Source organism: Thalassophryne amazonica, chromosome 8, assembly GCF_902500255.1.
Source record: "Thalassophryne amazonica chromosome 8, fThaAma1.1, whole genome shotgun sequence".
Taxonomy (NCBI): Eukaryota; Metazoa; Chordata; class Actinopteri; order Batrachoidiformes; family Batrachoididae; genus Thalassophryne; species Thalassophryne amazonica.
Window position 1 is genome coordinate 918,176 of NC_047110.1, and position 16,333 is coordinate 934,508.

Sequence of the window (16,333 nt, forward strand, 5' to 3'; positions counted from 1 at the left end):
GACTGGGGCGCTGATAGAGGCGCTGTACGTTGGACCGTGTTCAGGCTAAGACTTTGACCCTTCAAAATGATTCGTATTCCAGCTTTACTTATCAAAATGGGGGAAACATCTTTGGACATCAGGAGTAAAAAAACTGGGGCTTCATTACTGGGCTAAGCTATGTGGCACTAGCAATAGCTCTGCCTCAAAGTGCCTTTTAGATAGTTCTTGGGAGTTTTCAGGTAATGGAAAGAAGACAAATTTTTTGCATCATATAAAGCAGTTGGCGGGGGGATTTTGGGTTGGAGCATGGCAACGTGGCTGGGTCTTTGTGGTCCCCTGTCCCACCTTGGTTTCTCCCTGAGCCTGAGGTTCTGCTGTCTCTCCTTGAGGAAGGTTGAAATAGTCATCGTAAAGATGTGAGGATGCTTTTGCATGAATTTAGCGGATCCATTAAAATATTCACTGATGGCTCAAAAGATCCTGTTTCTGTGAAAACTGGAATTGGGGGTTTTTGTTGCAGATGAGAAACTTTCTTTCAGTGCAAATGGGTTAGGGACAGTGCTTTAGCATATGCAATGAAAGGCTTCAGGATCATTGGCAGCATGAGTGGGACCAGGAGCAGAAAGACGTCATTATTTTTCTTTGCAACCAACGGTAAAGCGAAAAGTGGTGTACAGCCTCCCGGAATTTCAGAAGAAGGAAAAGGAGAAGAAGAAGAGGAAGACGAAGAAGAAAAGTCTGTAAGCTTTGTTTGTTGTTATAAAAAAGAAGAAAAAAAGACTCCATTTGTGCTACACACACAAACCGTGGGAGGCGATAATGCACCGTGTCGGATTGTAAACCGCCAATGAACTCGACAGAAGAAGAAGAATAAGGTTTGCCTGATTGGCTACAGTGTGGTCAGATGGACCAATCAGAGGGAAGAGCGCGAGGCGAGGAAAAGGAAGGCGAAGATTTTTCTGACATTTCGGACATAAACATTATAATGTGTATAGTTTCGGACTCAAACAGAATTATAAGGTTATTTTCCGCACGAAATGTATCAACGTTCTGACAGTGTGTTAGTTTAACAGTAGGTGGCGTTGTTGCCGGTTTGTTTGTCAGCAGCATGACGTCCTGTGATTCAGCATCTCAGAAAAGGACTCTGTCCAACCTTTTTGGTGAGTTAACAGCCGGATCTGCTTAAAATGTGCAGTTTGTCGACTGGACCCCCCCTTAAAAATACCTGAGTAGCCGTGGCCGCCGCCATATTGTGTAGGTACAAACGCGATGTGACCGCTGGGAACCCGATTCGTTCTGCGCATGTGTGCACTGCTACAATATGTTTTGTTTTAGTCGTTATTAAATAGATTAGGTTTATATTATTAAGTAAATACCCGCTTTGCTTATTTTTGTAGAGTATGTCTAAAATATGACACTAATATCACAGATGGCATTTTTCTTTACAAAATTTCATATTTCACCTGTTTGGGTTAAAGGTCAAAAGTCTGATTTTGTCATAAGCTGATATAATGTTTGCATTTCGCCAATGAAATTATTGAAAAACTAAATTACATTAGTTGCCGACTTTTACATTTATGGTAAAGTTTAATATGCATTGAATCATTTAATTTCTGTCATATTTAAGTAGACCAATGCATTTATGAGTATTTTAAAAGTCACACAAATCAGCCGTATGTATTTTTAAGGATATATATATATATATATATATATATATATATATATATATATGTGGAAAAAGATCTTTGAGTTCATCTCATACAAAATGGGTGCAAAACCAAAAGTGTTGCGTTTATGTTTTTGTTGAGTGTATATATAAAAGGATAAAGTATGACTTAAATATCTGAATTTAAGATAAAAAAAATTAAGTGCAATAGAATAAAAGCTAACCTTATGAGAAACTTTTTTGCAATTAAAGGACATGTCGCAACAAAATCATAACAATTTAGATTTAGGCTGTTAGTGAGCATCCGATGACCCACCAGGATTAGTTTGTGCACTCCTGTGACCGGTTTCAAAGTATACGGCATTCGCAACAAACAGCTACGGAGATGTCTGAAAACAAAGTACTCGTGTTTCCGGTAAGTGACGTCGCAACTAGAAACGTCCCAGCATGCACTTCAATGGAATGTAGCTGATAACGTTAAGAGCTGAGGCACAGATTAATTCCAAAGTTGACATAAGTGTGATGTCGTGTTATGACAACTTGTTTTTAAGTGATAACTGTTCATTTTGCTGCAGCCACGGTAAAAGCTGCAGCTCCAAGTAGGTTGATGTGCACCTGCAGCAACGAGTCATAAATGCAGCCTGCCAGTAACTATCTCTGCTCAAGGATCAGTTTTCTGCACCATTAATTATGAGAGTTGTTATCAATACAATCTAAAATAAAATACATCTGCTGCCAGGGGAAACGAGCATCTTGTCGCGTGCACACACACACACACACACACACACACACACACACACACACACACAGCAAACTTTGCGGCACACATACACACATTCCAGCTCCAAATTTACACTCTCTCAAAGTTAAAAAAAAAATAGCAATCTAGCCACAAAACACAAAAGGGGTGAAATGCTGAACATGCCAGACTCACTGTCGTGTTGTGGATTAATTTCCAAATGTAAACTTCATGCGATCAAAGAAGCACATGCACACGTGAGATTGCTGCGGCTGCAGCTCTGCTTCTCTCTCGATCGTGGCACGTAAAATAACGTCCATGAACCCCTGGAAATAATGTATTCTGACTTTTTACAATGTATCAAATCCATCTCCGTGTCCAAGCAGTCTCTTAAAAACAGTGTCAGATGTCCTGAAGTCCATGTACACAGCTTCAGTAACCAGCATCCACACAAACAGCGCATCACCACACTTTAGGCTCCAAAATCCAACACTCTGAAAATGTTAAGAGTTTCAGGGTGCATGTCGTCTCCTCTCTGTAAATCCGAGCCATCATTTTCAAACAGCAGCTCAGAAGCTTTGTTTTCAGATGTAGCAGGTTCGTGTGGGATGTTTGTTTTGCTAATAAGGAAGCCACACACTGAAAAATGCAGAGAATTGCTGTGTGAAACGTTATCCGGAAATGCACCTGCTAACGTGCAGAGTGAGAGGAATAAAATACATCAGAGATCACTAATTATGAGCACGTGTGCAGAGACACTTACAATCATGTGTACTTATATGTTGTCTTACTAACTGGGATGTTAAAAAACGTGAGACATGTCCTTTAACATTTTAGATTTGTAAGAGTATGACGAAAATTAAGGAATTTTTCAACCATCACAAACAAAAATCTCTAAGTACAACATTAAGAGCCAATTTTTTTAAGGATCAGGCTGGCCATAATTCAGGCCGACTCGGATTTCAATGAAACATGGCCCAGAGGTGGAACCTACTAAGAAACGAAACCCAAACGGTGACCTTGCCAGATGTCATCAAAGTTCAAGGCAAAAATGTGCAAAAACTGATATTTCATTTCCCATCTTTCAAGTGGTGGAACATTCAGCTCCATCATGTTCCCAAGCCAGTTTAACTACCAAATGACTTATGGAGGCAAACTCTTTCATCTTGCATACATATCATGTAAATGGGGAATCTTCTTCACAGACTAAAGTTAATTATGGAGTTCCTCAAGGTTCTGTGCTAGGACCAATTTTATTCACTTTATACATGCTTCCCTTAGGCAGTATTATTAGACGGTATTGCTTAAATTTTTATTGTTACGCAGATGATACCCAGCTTTATCTATCCATGAAGCCAGAGGACACACACCAATTAGCTAAACTGCAGGATTGTCTTACAGACATAAAGACATGGATGACCTCTAATTTCCTGCTTTTAAACTCAGATAAAACTGAAGTTATTGTACTTGGCCCCACAAATCTTAGAAGCATGGTGTCTAACCAGATCGTTACTCTGGATGGCATTTCCCTGATCTCTAGTAATACTGTGAGAAATCTTGGAGTCATTTTTGATCAGGATATGTCATTCAAAGCGCATATTAAACAAATATGTAGGACTGCCTTTTTGCATTTGCGCAATATCTCTAAAATCAGAAAGGTCTTGTCTCAGAGTGATGCTGAAAAACTAATTCATGCATTTATTTCCTCTAGGCTGGACTATTGTAATTCATTATTATCAGGTTGTCCTAAAAGATCCCTAAAAAGCCTTCAGTTGGTTCAGAATGCTGCAGCTAGAGTACTGACGGGGACTAGCAGGAGAGAGCATATCTCACCCGTGTTGGCCTCTCTTCATTGGCTTCCTGTTAATTCTAGAATAGAATTTAAAATTCTTCTTCTTACTTATAAGGTTTTGAATAATCAGGTCCCATCTTATCTTAGGGACCTCGTAGTACCATATTACCCCATTAGAGCGCTTCGCTCTCAGACTGCAGGCTTACTTGTAGTTCCTAGGGTTTGTAAGAGTAGAATGGGAGGCAGAGCCTTCAGCTTTCAGGCTCCTCTCCTGTGGAACCAGCTCCCAATTCAGATCAGGGAGACAGATACCCTCTCTACTTTTAAGATTAGGCTTAAAACTTTCCTTTTCGCTAAGGCTTATAGTTAGGGCTGGATCAGGTGACCCTGGACCATCCCTTGGTTATGCTGCTTTAGACGTAGACTGTGGGGGGGTTCCCATGATGCACTGTTTCTTTCTCTTTTTGCTCCGTATGCATCACTCTGCATTTAATCATTAGTGATCGATCTCTGCCCCCCTTCACAGCATGTCTTTTTCCTGGTTCTTTCCCTCAGCCCCAACCAGTCTCAGCAGAAGACTGCCCCTCCCTGAGCCTGGTTCTGCTGGAGGTTTCTTCCTGTTAAAAGGGAGTTTTTCCTTCCCACTGTAGCCAAGTGCTTGCTCATAGGGGGTCGTTTTGACCGTTGGGGTTTTTCATAATTATTGTATGGCCTTGCCTTACAGTATGGAGCGCCTTGGGGCAACTGTTTGTTGTGATTTGGCGCTATATAAGAAAAAAAGTTGAGTTGAAGTTGATTAGGTTGGGGGATCAATGGCACTGAATATAGGGAGCGCTCAAAATCTGGTCATTTTGCAAAATTCGCTGTATTTAAAGGCCCATAACCCTCTGTGCCATCAAGACCAACCAGAATTCAATGTTATCGACAAATATAGGCCCTACTCTATCAAACGCAACTTAAAAAAACATTGGGGTCTTGATGGCACTGGCCACCAGGGAGCGCCAAAGTACTCGATTTGCCCAATTTTGAGGAAGTTTTAGCGCCACCTGGTGGCCTGCATCAATGGCCTTTTTTAAACAAAATTTTCAGGAGTGGTTAAACCAACATCTATACTTTATAGAACAGTTTGCAGAATTTTGGGGACTCCTCTTATACTGGTTTGATGCCCCTTTTTAATCAGGTCATTGAACACATGCTTGCTAACCCAATTACATGAATTACCACATGAATGCATGTATGATCTGATGATATTTTATTTTGATACTTCTTCCCTTATGTAGTCAATCCAGTACATGTGTATTGGTATCAGCTGCTATGGCAACAAGCTTGTGAACATGTCCTGTTCATTAGAACATAAGAATTTTCCTGAAGTTATTTTTCCCATACCTAAATCCTCGAGTCTGCCAAGTGAAAAGGCAAAGTGAGGCACATCCAAGTAAGTCATGCATGAACTCTTGTACTGCAGATGACGCAGATCGAGAGACAAATGTCCGACCAATGACCTAATTTTAAAGGGGTATCAAATGAATATAAGAGGAGTCCCCAAAATTCTGCCAACTGTTACATAAAGTAGAGATGTTGGCTTGAATCACACCCTAATGTAAACCTGCCTGAACTTTTAAAAATGCTGGCTCTTAAAATGACTCGTGTTTGTTTGTTTATTCTAGAATTAACAGGAAGCCAATGAAGAGAGGCCAATATGGATGAGATATGCTCTCTCCTTCTAGTCCCTGTCAGTACTCTAGCTGCAGCATTTTGAATTAACTGAAGGCTTTTCAGGGAACTTTTAGGACAACCTGGTAATAATGAATTACAATAGTCCAGCCTAGAGGAAATAAATGCATGAATTAGTTTTTCAGCATCACTCTGAGACAAGACCTTTCTGATTTTAGAGATATTGCGCAAATGCAAAAAAGCAGTCCTACATATTTGTTTAATATGCGCTTTGAATGACATATCCTGATCAAAAATGACTCCAAGATTTCTCACAGTATTACTAGAGGTCAGGGTAATGCCATCCAGAGTAAGGATCTGGTTAGACACCATGTTTCTAAGATTTGTGGGGCCAAGTACAATAACTTCAGTTTTATCTGAGTTTAAAAGCAGGAAATTAGAGGTCATCCATGTCTTTATGACTGTAAGACAATCCTGCAGTTTAGCTAATTGGTGTGTGTCCTCTGGCTTCATGGATAGATAAAGCTGGGTATCATCTGCGTAACAATGAAAATTTAAGCAATGCAAAGTGAATAAAATTGGTTCTAGCACAGAACCTTGTGGAACTCCATAACTAACCTTAGTCTGTGACGAAGACTCCCCATTTACATGAACAAATTGTAATCTATTAGATAAATATGATTCAAACCACCGCAGCGCAGTGCCTTTAATACCTATGGCATGCTCTAATCTCTGTAATAAAATTTTATGGTCAATAGTATCAAAAGCAGCACTGAGGTCTAACAGGACAAGCACAGAGATGAGTCCACTGTCTGAGGCCATAAGAAGATCATTTGTAACCTTCACTAATGCTGTTTCTGTTTCTGTAATAAGGAGTGATATCACCAAATTCACTCCACACATCAGTGGGGTCCTGCTGATTATACTACAGAGCTCAGTTTGGGAAAATGCCATTATGAAAAACTTTGCAGAATTTTTTAGTTTTTAAATTTTTTGTGTAGTGACACAAAATTCACTGCACACAACAGTGGTGTCCTGTTGATTATACTACAGCAATCAGTTTGGGAAAAAGTAATTTCGGGTCCATACCCCTCCCAGTCCACCAGATACTGAAACCCCCGGCCCTTACGACGGACGTCCAGGAGCCGACGCACGGTCCATGCTGGCTCCCCGTCGATGATCCGGGCAGGAGGCGGTGCAGGGCCAGGGGTGCAGAGTGGTGAGGTGTGATGAGGTTTGAGACGTAACACATGGAAAACCGGGTGGATCCGCAGTGAAGCTGGCAGCTTTAGCTTCACTGCGGCCGGACTGAGGACTTTGAGGATAGGAAATGGTCCAATAAACCTGTCCTTGAGTTTCTGTGATTCCACTTGAAGTGGGATGTCCTTTGTCGACAACCACACCTCCTGCCCGGGCTGGTATGTAGGGGCCGGGGAACGCCGGCGGTCTGCATGGGCCTTGGCCCTCGTCCGGGCCTTCAACAGGGCAGAACGGGCAGTCCGCCACACCCGGCGGCACCTCCTGAGGTGGGCCTGGACCGAGGGCACACCGACCTCCCCCTCCACGAGTGGGAACAATGGGGGCTGGTACCCCAAACACACCTCAAACGGGGAGAGGCCGGTGGCAGACGACACTTGGCTGTTGTGGGCATACTCGATCCAGGCCAGATGGTTGCTCCAGGCCGTCGGGTGCGCGGAGGTCACGCAGCGGAGGGCTGCTCCAGCTCCTGGTTAGCCCGCTCTGCCTGTCCGTTTGTCTGAGGGTGATACCCGGACGAGAGACTCACGGTGGCCCCCAGTTCCCTGCAGAAACTCCTCCAGACTTGGGAAGAGAACTGAGGACCACGATCCGAGACGATGTCCGCTGGTATCCCATGCAGACGCACGACGTGGTGGACCAGGAGGTCTGCCGTCTCCTGGGCCGTCGGGAGCTTCGGGAGGGCCACGAAGTGGGTCGCCTTGGAGAACCGGTCCACTATCGTGAGGATGGTGGTGTTGCCCTGGGACGGCGGGAGGCCTGTGATAAAATCCAGGCCGATGTGGGACCAGGGGCGGTGAGGCACGGGTAGGGGCTGGAGGAGTCCCGAAGTCCTCTTGTGGTCGGCCTTGCCCCTGGCACAGGTGGTACAGGCCTGGACGTAATCCCGGACGTCGGCCTCCATAGACGCCCACCAGAAGCGCTGCTGGACCACTGCCATGGTTCTGCGCACCCCAGGATGACAGGAGAGCTTGGAACCATGACAGAAGTCCAAAACCGCAGCTCTGGCCTCTGGTGGGACGTACAATTTGTTCCTCAGGCTGGTCCCCGGGTCCGGGTTCCGTGTCAGGGCCTCCCGGACAGTCTTCTCCACGTCCCAGGTGAGGGTGGCCACGACAGTGGACTCGGGGATGATGGTCTCTGTTGGGTCCGACAACTCGGCCTTGGCTTCCTCTTCGTGCACCCGGGACAGGGCATCCGATCGTTGGTTCTTCGTCCCGGGGCGGTATGTAATCTGGAAGTCAAAGCGCCCGAAGAACAGTGACCAGCGGGCTTGCCTGGGGTTCATCCGCTTGGCGGTCTGGATGTACTCCAGGTTCCGATGGTCCGTGAAAACCGTGAAGGGCACCGTCGCTCCCTCCAACAGGTGTCTCCACTCTTCAAGAGCCTCCTTCACCGCCATGAGTTCCCGATTGCCGACATCATAATTCCTCTCAGCTGGGGTCAACCTGCGGGACAAATAGGTACAAGGGTGGAGAACCTTATCGGACTCCCTGCTCTGGGACAGCACGGCTCCTATCCCTGAGTCAGAGGCATCCACTTCAACTATGAACTGGCGATTAGGATCAGGCTGTACCAGAACTGGTGCAGACAAGAACCGGCGTTTCAACTCCCTAAACGCGGCTTCGCACCGATCCTACCAGGTGAAGGGGACTTTAGTGGAGGTCAGGGCAGTCAGGGGGCTCGCTACCTGACTGTAACCCTTAATGAACCTTCTGTAGAAATTCGCAAAACCGAGGAACTGTTGCAGCTTCCTACGGCTTGTTGGTTGGGGCCAATCTCTCACCGCCGCATCCTTGGCCGGATCATGGGCGACGGAGTTGGAGGAGATGATGAACCCAAGGAAGGACAAAGAAGTACGGTGGAACTCGCACTTCTTGCCCTTCACAAACAGCCGGTTCTCCAATAACCGCTGCAGGACCTGACGTACATGCTGGACATGAGTCTCAGGGTCCGGAGAAAAGATGAGTATATCGTCTAGATATACGAAGACAAACCGGTGCAGGAAGTCCCGCAAGACGTCATTAACCAATGCTTGGAACGTCGCGGGGGCGTTAGTGAGGCCGAACGGCATGACCAGGTACTCAAAGTGACCCAAGGGGGTGTTAAATGCCGTCTTCCACTCGTCTCCCTTCCGAATCCGAACCAGGTGGTACGAATTCCTAAGATCTAGTTTGGTGAATACTTGGGCTCCATGCAGGGGCGTGAACACCGACTCCAACAGAGGTAATGGGTATCGATTACGAACCGTAATCTCGTTCAGCCCTCTGTAATCGATGCATGGACGGAGTCCACCGTCCTTCTTACCCACAAAAAAGAAACCTGCACCCATCGGAGAGGTGGAGTTCCGGATCAACCCGGCAGCTAAGGAGTCCCGGATGTAGGTCTCCATTGATTCTCGTTCCGGACGTGAGAGGTTGTACAGCCTGCTGGACGGGTACTCAGCGCCCGGGATCAAATCGATGGCGCAATCGTACGGTCGGTGCGGGGGAAGAGTGAGTGCCAGATCTTTGCTGAAGATGTCAGCAAGATCATGGTACTCCTCCGGCACCGCCGTCAGATTGGGGGGGACTTTGACCTCCTCATTAGCTGTCACACCGGGTGGAACCGAGGAGCCTAAACATTTCCGGTGGCAGGTTTCGCTCCACTGCGTCACAACCCCAGACGGCCAATCAATCCGGGGATTGTGCTTCACCATCCATGGAAACCCTGAAATCACTCGGGAGGTAGAAGGTGTTACATAAAACACGATCTCCTCCCTGTGATTCCCAGACACAACCAATGTCACGGGCTGTGTCTGGTGTGTGATTAATGGAAGAAGGGTGCCATCTAGTGCCCGTACCTTCAAAGGTGAAGGCAGAGCCACCAGAGGGAGACCTACTTCCTTTGCCCATCTGCTGTCCAGCAGATTCCCTTCCGACCTCGTGTCTACTAGTGCTGGGGCGTGAAAGGTTAAATTCTCACTTAGGATCGTTACTGGGATTCGTGCAGATTTACTGAGTTTCCCCGTGTGGGTATTGTGACCCACCCTTAGTCCAGTTTCTAAGGACGGGTGCTGCTGTTTTGACCGTTTGGGGCAGTTTTTCTGCGTGTGCTCAGTTGAGCTGCAGAGAAAACACTCCCCACGGACCAGCCTCCTCTGTCTCTGATCTGATCGCCTTTTGGCCCTGCTCGTCTCCATAGCAACGGCAGCAGGGGGAGCTGTCATCACGTGGAGTGCCCTGGCTGTGGAGCGTGGGGAAGACGGCTCCCTTTCGGACCCGGGAGGAAGATGGACGGCTTGTGCCTGACCACGCCCTTCGTCTCGCTCCCGTCGGTGTTCTGTTAATCGGTTGTCCAACCGTATAACCAGGTCGATAAGCCTGTCTAAATCCCGTGGCTCTTCCTTCGTCACCAGGTGCTCCTTAAGGACCAGAGACAGTCCGTTTACAAAGGCGGCGTGGAGCGCAACAGCATTCCAGCCGGCTCGCGCTGCCGCAATGTGGAAGTCAACTGCATACTTAGCTGCGCTCCGGCACCCCTGTCTTATCGACAGCAGCACGCTTGAAGCGGTCTCGCCTCTATGAGGGTGGTCGAACACTTGTCTGAACTCCCTCACAAACCCAGCGTATGACGTTAGGAGCCGTGAATTCTGCTCCCAGAGCGCTGTAGCCCAGGCGCGTGCCTCTCTCGAAGCAAATTTATAACGTAAGCCACCCGGCTAGCGTCTGACGCATACATGACGGGACGCTGTGAAAAGATGAGTGAGCACTGCATTAAGAAGTCCGTGCACGTCTCGACACAGCCTCCGTACGGCTCCGGAGGGCTTATGTATGCTTCAGTCGACGGTGGGGGGGTTCGTTGAACGACCAGCGGAATGTCTGTTTCAGGCCTCCGGTCAGCAGGGGGAGGTGCTGCAGCAGCGCACTGAGCCTGCGCTTCCACCCGGGCGGTGAGAGCCTCCATCCTCCGATTGAGAATCACATTCCGCTCGGTGATTAAGTCCAACCGAGCAGTGAAAGCGGTTAAGATTTGCTGCAGCTCACCTAACATGCCTCCTGCTGACGCCTGTTCACCTCGCTCTTCCAGTGGCTGTTCAAGCGATGGTTGATGCCCCTCGGGATCCATGACGCTGGCCGAGAAATCCTGTTGGGAAGGTGTCGTGACACGGACCTACAACAGGGGGCGTTAATGAACGGACAATGGATAAGCCAAAAGTAACAATTTAATGTTGTGAATCGCACAACGAAATACAGACAATAACAATAATGTGGATTGTCAATTATACACAAGGTGACGTGTGGGCAGGCTCGAAGATAGAAGACGTCTGGCGAGAGAAGAGCCGGATCCCACACAGCTTCCACCACCAACGGATCTGAAGAACACCGGAGCCGCCAAGCCCTGCGCCCCAGGTGGCCACTGTCTTCAGCAGTCAGACCCGGTACTGCTGGTAGAAAACAGAAACAGTTAATGGTGGGTGTGTGAATACACACCCAGCAATCGTGTAAAGCTTAGTTCCTCTGGGAGGGAGAACCTCCACCTCCAGACACAGAATCACCCGTGCAGCTCCTGTCAGTCACTCTCCCTGGAAGGAGTGTGAGGCGAAGACGTCGCAAGTCACACTATCCGCCAATCCAGTTACAGACCGAGTCCACAGGATAAACGGCTGCACACAGAACAATGTTTAAACACTCAGAAAATCACAGCAGAGAAAGATTACCTGGAACGGTAGCTGATTTCTCGGCGAGGAGGAGGAGTTGCAGTCCGGCTTATATGGTGATGAGTTGAACGAGTGACAGCTGGTGCTGATAAGTGACAGCTGTCACTCCCAGCGGCTCCTACGCCCTCTCGTGCTTGAAGCCCGCACTCCAAGCAGGGCGCCATCTGGTGGTAGTGGGCCAGCAGTACCTCCTCTTCAGCGGCCCACACAACATTTTTGATTGTTTATATTTTCAGTAGCATCAAAGTCATAAGATGTGGTGTCACCAAAACTCACTTTGGGGAAAAAGTAATTTAAAACATTTTTGGAGAATTTTTTATTGTTTATATTTTTCAATAGTATCAAAGTCATAATATGTAGTAACACAAAATTTACTGCACACAACAGGGGTGTCCTGCTGATTATACTACAACACTCACTTTGGAAAAAAGTTGTTTAAAAAAAATTTGGAGAATTTTTTATTGTTAAATTTTCAATAGCATCAAAATCATAAGGGGTAGTGACACAAAATTCACTGCAGACAACAGCCATGTCCTGTTGATTATACTACAGCACTCAGTTTGGGAAAAAGTCATTTAAAAAAAATTTTGAGAATTTTTTATTGTTTATATTTTCAATAGCATCAAAGTCATAAGGTGTCGTGACACAAAATTTACTGCACACAACAGGGGTGTCCTGCAGATTATACTACAACACTCACTTTGGGAGAAAAGTCATTTAAAAAAAAAAATTGGAGAATTTTTGATTGTTTATATTTTCAATAGCATCAAAGTCATAAGGTGTAGTGACACAAAATTCACTGCACACAACAGCCATGTCCTGTTGATTATACTACAAGACTCAGTTTGGGGAAAAAGTCATTTTAAAAAAATTTTGGAGAATTTTTTATTGTTTAAATTTTCAATAGCATCAAAATCATAAGGTGTAGTGACACAAAATTTACTGCAATCAACAGGACACAGCTGCTGTGTGCAGTAAATTTTGTGTTACTACACCTTATGACTTTGATACTATTGAATATTTAAAAAATGAAAAATCCCCCAAAATGTTTTTAAAATGACTTTTCCCAAAGTGAGTGTTGCAGTATAATCTGCAGGACACCACTGTTGTGTACAGTAAATTTTGTGTCACTACACCTTATGACTTTGATGCTATTGAAAATTGAATCAATAAAAAATTCTCCAAAATTTTTAAAGTTACTTTTTTTCCAACCTGAGTGTTGTCGTATAATCAGCAGGACACCACTGTTGTGTGTAGTAAATTTTGTGTTACTACACCTTATGACTTTGATACTATTGAAAATTGAATAAATGAAAAATCCCCCCAATTTTTTTTAAATGACTTTTTCCAAAAGTGAGTGTTGTAGTATAATCAGCAGGACACCACTGTTGTGTACAGTGAATTTGGTGACACCACATATTATGACATTGATGCTATTGAAAATTTAAACAATGAAAAATTCTCCAAATTTTTTTAAATTACTTTTTTCAAAGCGAATTCTGTTGTATAATCAGCAGGACACCACTGTTGTGTGCAGTTAATTTTGTGTCACTACACCTTATGACTTTGATGCTATTGAAAATTTAAACAATAAAAAATTCTCCAAAATTTTTTAAAATGACTTTTTCCAAACTGTGTGCTGTAGTATAATCTACAGGACATGGCTGTTGTGTGCAGTGAATTTGGTAACACCACATCATATGACTTTGATGCTATTGAAAATATAAACAATCAAAAATTCTCCAAATATTTTTTAAAATGACTTATTCCCAAATTGAGTCCTGTAGTATAATCAACAGGACACGGCTGTTGTGTGCAGTGAATTTTGTGTCACTACACCTTATGAATTTGAGGCTATTGAAAATTTAACGATCAAAAACTCTCCAAAATTTTATAAAGTTACTTTTTTCCAAACTGAGTGCTGTAGTATAATCAGCAGGACACCACTGTTGTCTGCAGTAAATGTTGTCACTACACCTTATGATTTTGATGCTACTGAAAATTTAAACAATAAAAAATTCTCCAAATTTTTTTTAAAATGACTTTTTCCCAATGTGAGTGTTGTAGTATAATCTGCAGGACACCCCTGTTGTGTGCAGTAAATTTTGTGTCACTACACCTTATGACTTTGATGCTATGGAAAATTTAATCAATAAAAAATTCTCCAGAATTTTTTTAAATTACTTTTTTCCAAATTGAGCCCTGTAGTATAATCAACACGACACTGCTGTTGTGTGCAGTGAATTTGGTGACACTACATCTTGTGACTTTGATGCTGCTGAAATATAAACAATCAAAAATTCTCCAAAATGTTTTAAAATTACTTTTTTCCAAACTGAGTGCTGTAGTATAATCTACAGGACATGGCTGTTTTGTGCAGTGAATCTGGTGACACCACATCTTGTGACTTTGATGCTATTGAAAATTTAAAAAATAAAAAATTCTGCAAAGTTTTTCATAATGGCATTTTCCCAAACTGAGCTCTGTAGTACAACCCCTGGCAATAATTATGGAATCACCGGCCTCGGAGCATGTTCATTCAGTTGTTTAATTTTGTAGAAAAAAATCAGATCACAGACATGACACAAAACTAAAGTAATTTCAAATGGCAACTTTCTGGCTTTAAGAAACACTATAAGAAATCAGGAAAAAAAATTGTGGTAGTCAGTAACGGTTACTTTTTTAGACCAAGCAGAGGGAAAAAAAATATGGACTCACTCAATTCTGAGGAATAAATTATGGAATCACCCTGTAAATTTTCATCCCCAAAACTAACACCTGCATCAGATCAGATCTGCTCCTTAGTCTGCATCTAAAAAGGAGTGATCACACCTTGGAGAGCTGTTGCACCAAGTGGACTGACATGAATCATGGCTCCAACACAAGAGATGTCAATTGAAACAAAGGAGAGGATTATCAAACTCTTAAAAGAGGGTAAATCATCACACACTGTTGCAAAAGATGTTGGTTGTTCACAGTCAGTTGTGTCTAAACTCTGGACCAAATACAAACAACATGGGAAGGTTGTTAAAGGCAAACATACTGGTAGACCAAGGAAGACATCAAAGCGTCAAGACAGAAAACTTAAAGCAATATGTCTCAAAAATCGAAAATGCACAACAAAACAAATGAGGAACGAATGGGAGGAAACTGGAGTCAACGTCTGTGACCGAACTGTAAGAAACCGCCTAAAGGAAATGGGATTTACATACAGAAAAGCTAAACGAAAGCCATCATTAACACCTAAACAGAAAAAAACAAGGTTACAATGGGCTAAAGAAAAGCAATCGTGGACTGTGGATGACTGCATGAAAGTCATATTCAGTGATGAATCTCGAATCTGCATTGGGCAAGGCGATGATGCTGCAACTTTTGTTTGGTGCTGTTCCAATGAGATTTATAAAGATGACTGCCTGAAGAGAACATGTAAATTTCCACAGTCATTGATGATATGGGGCTGCATGTCAGGTAAAGGCACTGGGGAGATGGCTGTCATTACATCATCAATAAATGCACAAGTTTACGTTGATATTTTGGACACTTTTCTTATCCCATCAATTGAAAGGATGTTTGGGGATGATGAAATCATTTTTCAAGATGATAATGCATCTTGCCATAGAGCAAAAACTGTGAAAACATTCCTTGCAAAAAGACACATAGGGTCAATGTCATGGCCTGCAAATAGTCCGGATCTTAATCCAATTGAAAATCTTTGGTGGAAGTTGAAGAAAATGGTCCATGACAAGGCTACAACCTGCAAAGCTGATCTGGCAACAGCAGTCAGAGAAAGTTGGAGCCAGATTGATGAAGAGTACTGTTTGTCACTCATTAAGTCCATGCCTCAGAGACTGCAAGCTGTTATAAAAGCCAGAGGTGGTGCAACAAAATACTAGTGATGTGTTGGAGCGTTCTTTTGTTTTTCATGATTCCATAATTTTTTCCTCAGAATTGAGTGATTCCATATTTTTTCCCTCTGCTTGGTCTAAAAAGTAACTGTTACTGACTGCCACAATGGTTTTTTGCTGATTTCTTATAGTGTTTCTTAAAGCCAGAAAGTTGCCATTTGAAATGACTTTAGTTTTATGTCATGTCTGTGATCTGCTTTTTTTCTACAAAATTAAACAACTGAATGAACATCCTCCGAGGCCGGTGATTCCATAATTTTTGCCAGGGGTTGTACAATCAGTAGGACCCCACTGTTGTGTGGAGTGAATTTGGTGATATCACTCCTTATTACAATGATTTAGTCAATAATTTTCTGGTGTCTTTTTTTCTGTGCACTTTGTAGACGGTCCCTAAGCTTCCGTTTCTCTGCCGCCTGCCCGTTTAGATCAGTGTTATTTTTTCAGCTCAGAGGACGGCTCATATGGATAAAAATAAGGCTGTAGCTTGTTGTCTACCTTCCTGAGGTTATAAACTAGTGGTGTTTGTCTTTCTACAATGTTACTTTTAAGATCTATTGAGCCGTGAACTTCGAATCTGTGAATATCTTTCTGACTTTACCGAAGTGTGACTGGGCCATTA

The 16,333-nt window shown here is 43.9% G+C and overlaps 1 long non-coding RNA gene across 1 annotated transcript in view; it reads left to right on the forward strand.

Moving 5' to 3' along the window:
* Positions 1–926: 926 nt before the first annotated feature.
* Positions 927–16,333, forward strand: part of LOC117515193 — a 28,923-nt gene continuing 13,516 nt past the window's right edge. The window contains exon 1 of the long non-coding RNA XR_004562100.1: positions 927–1,142. This is a non-coding gene — a long non-coding RNA (uncharacterized LOC117515193). The remainder of the gene's footprint in view (positions 1,143–16,333) is intronic.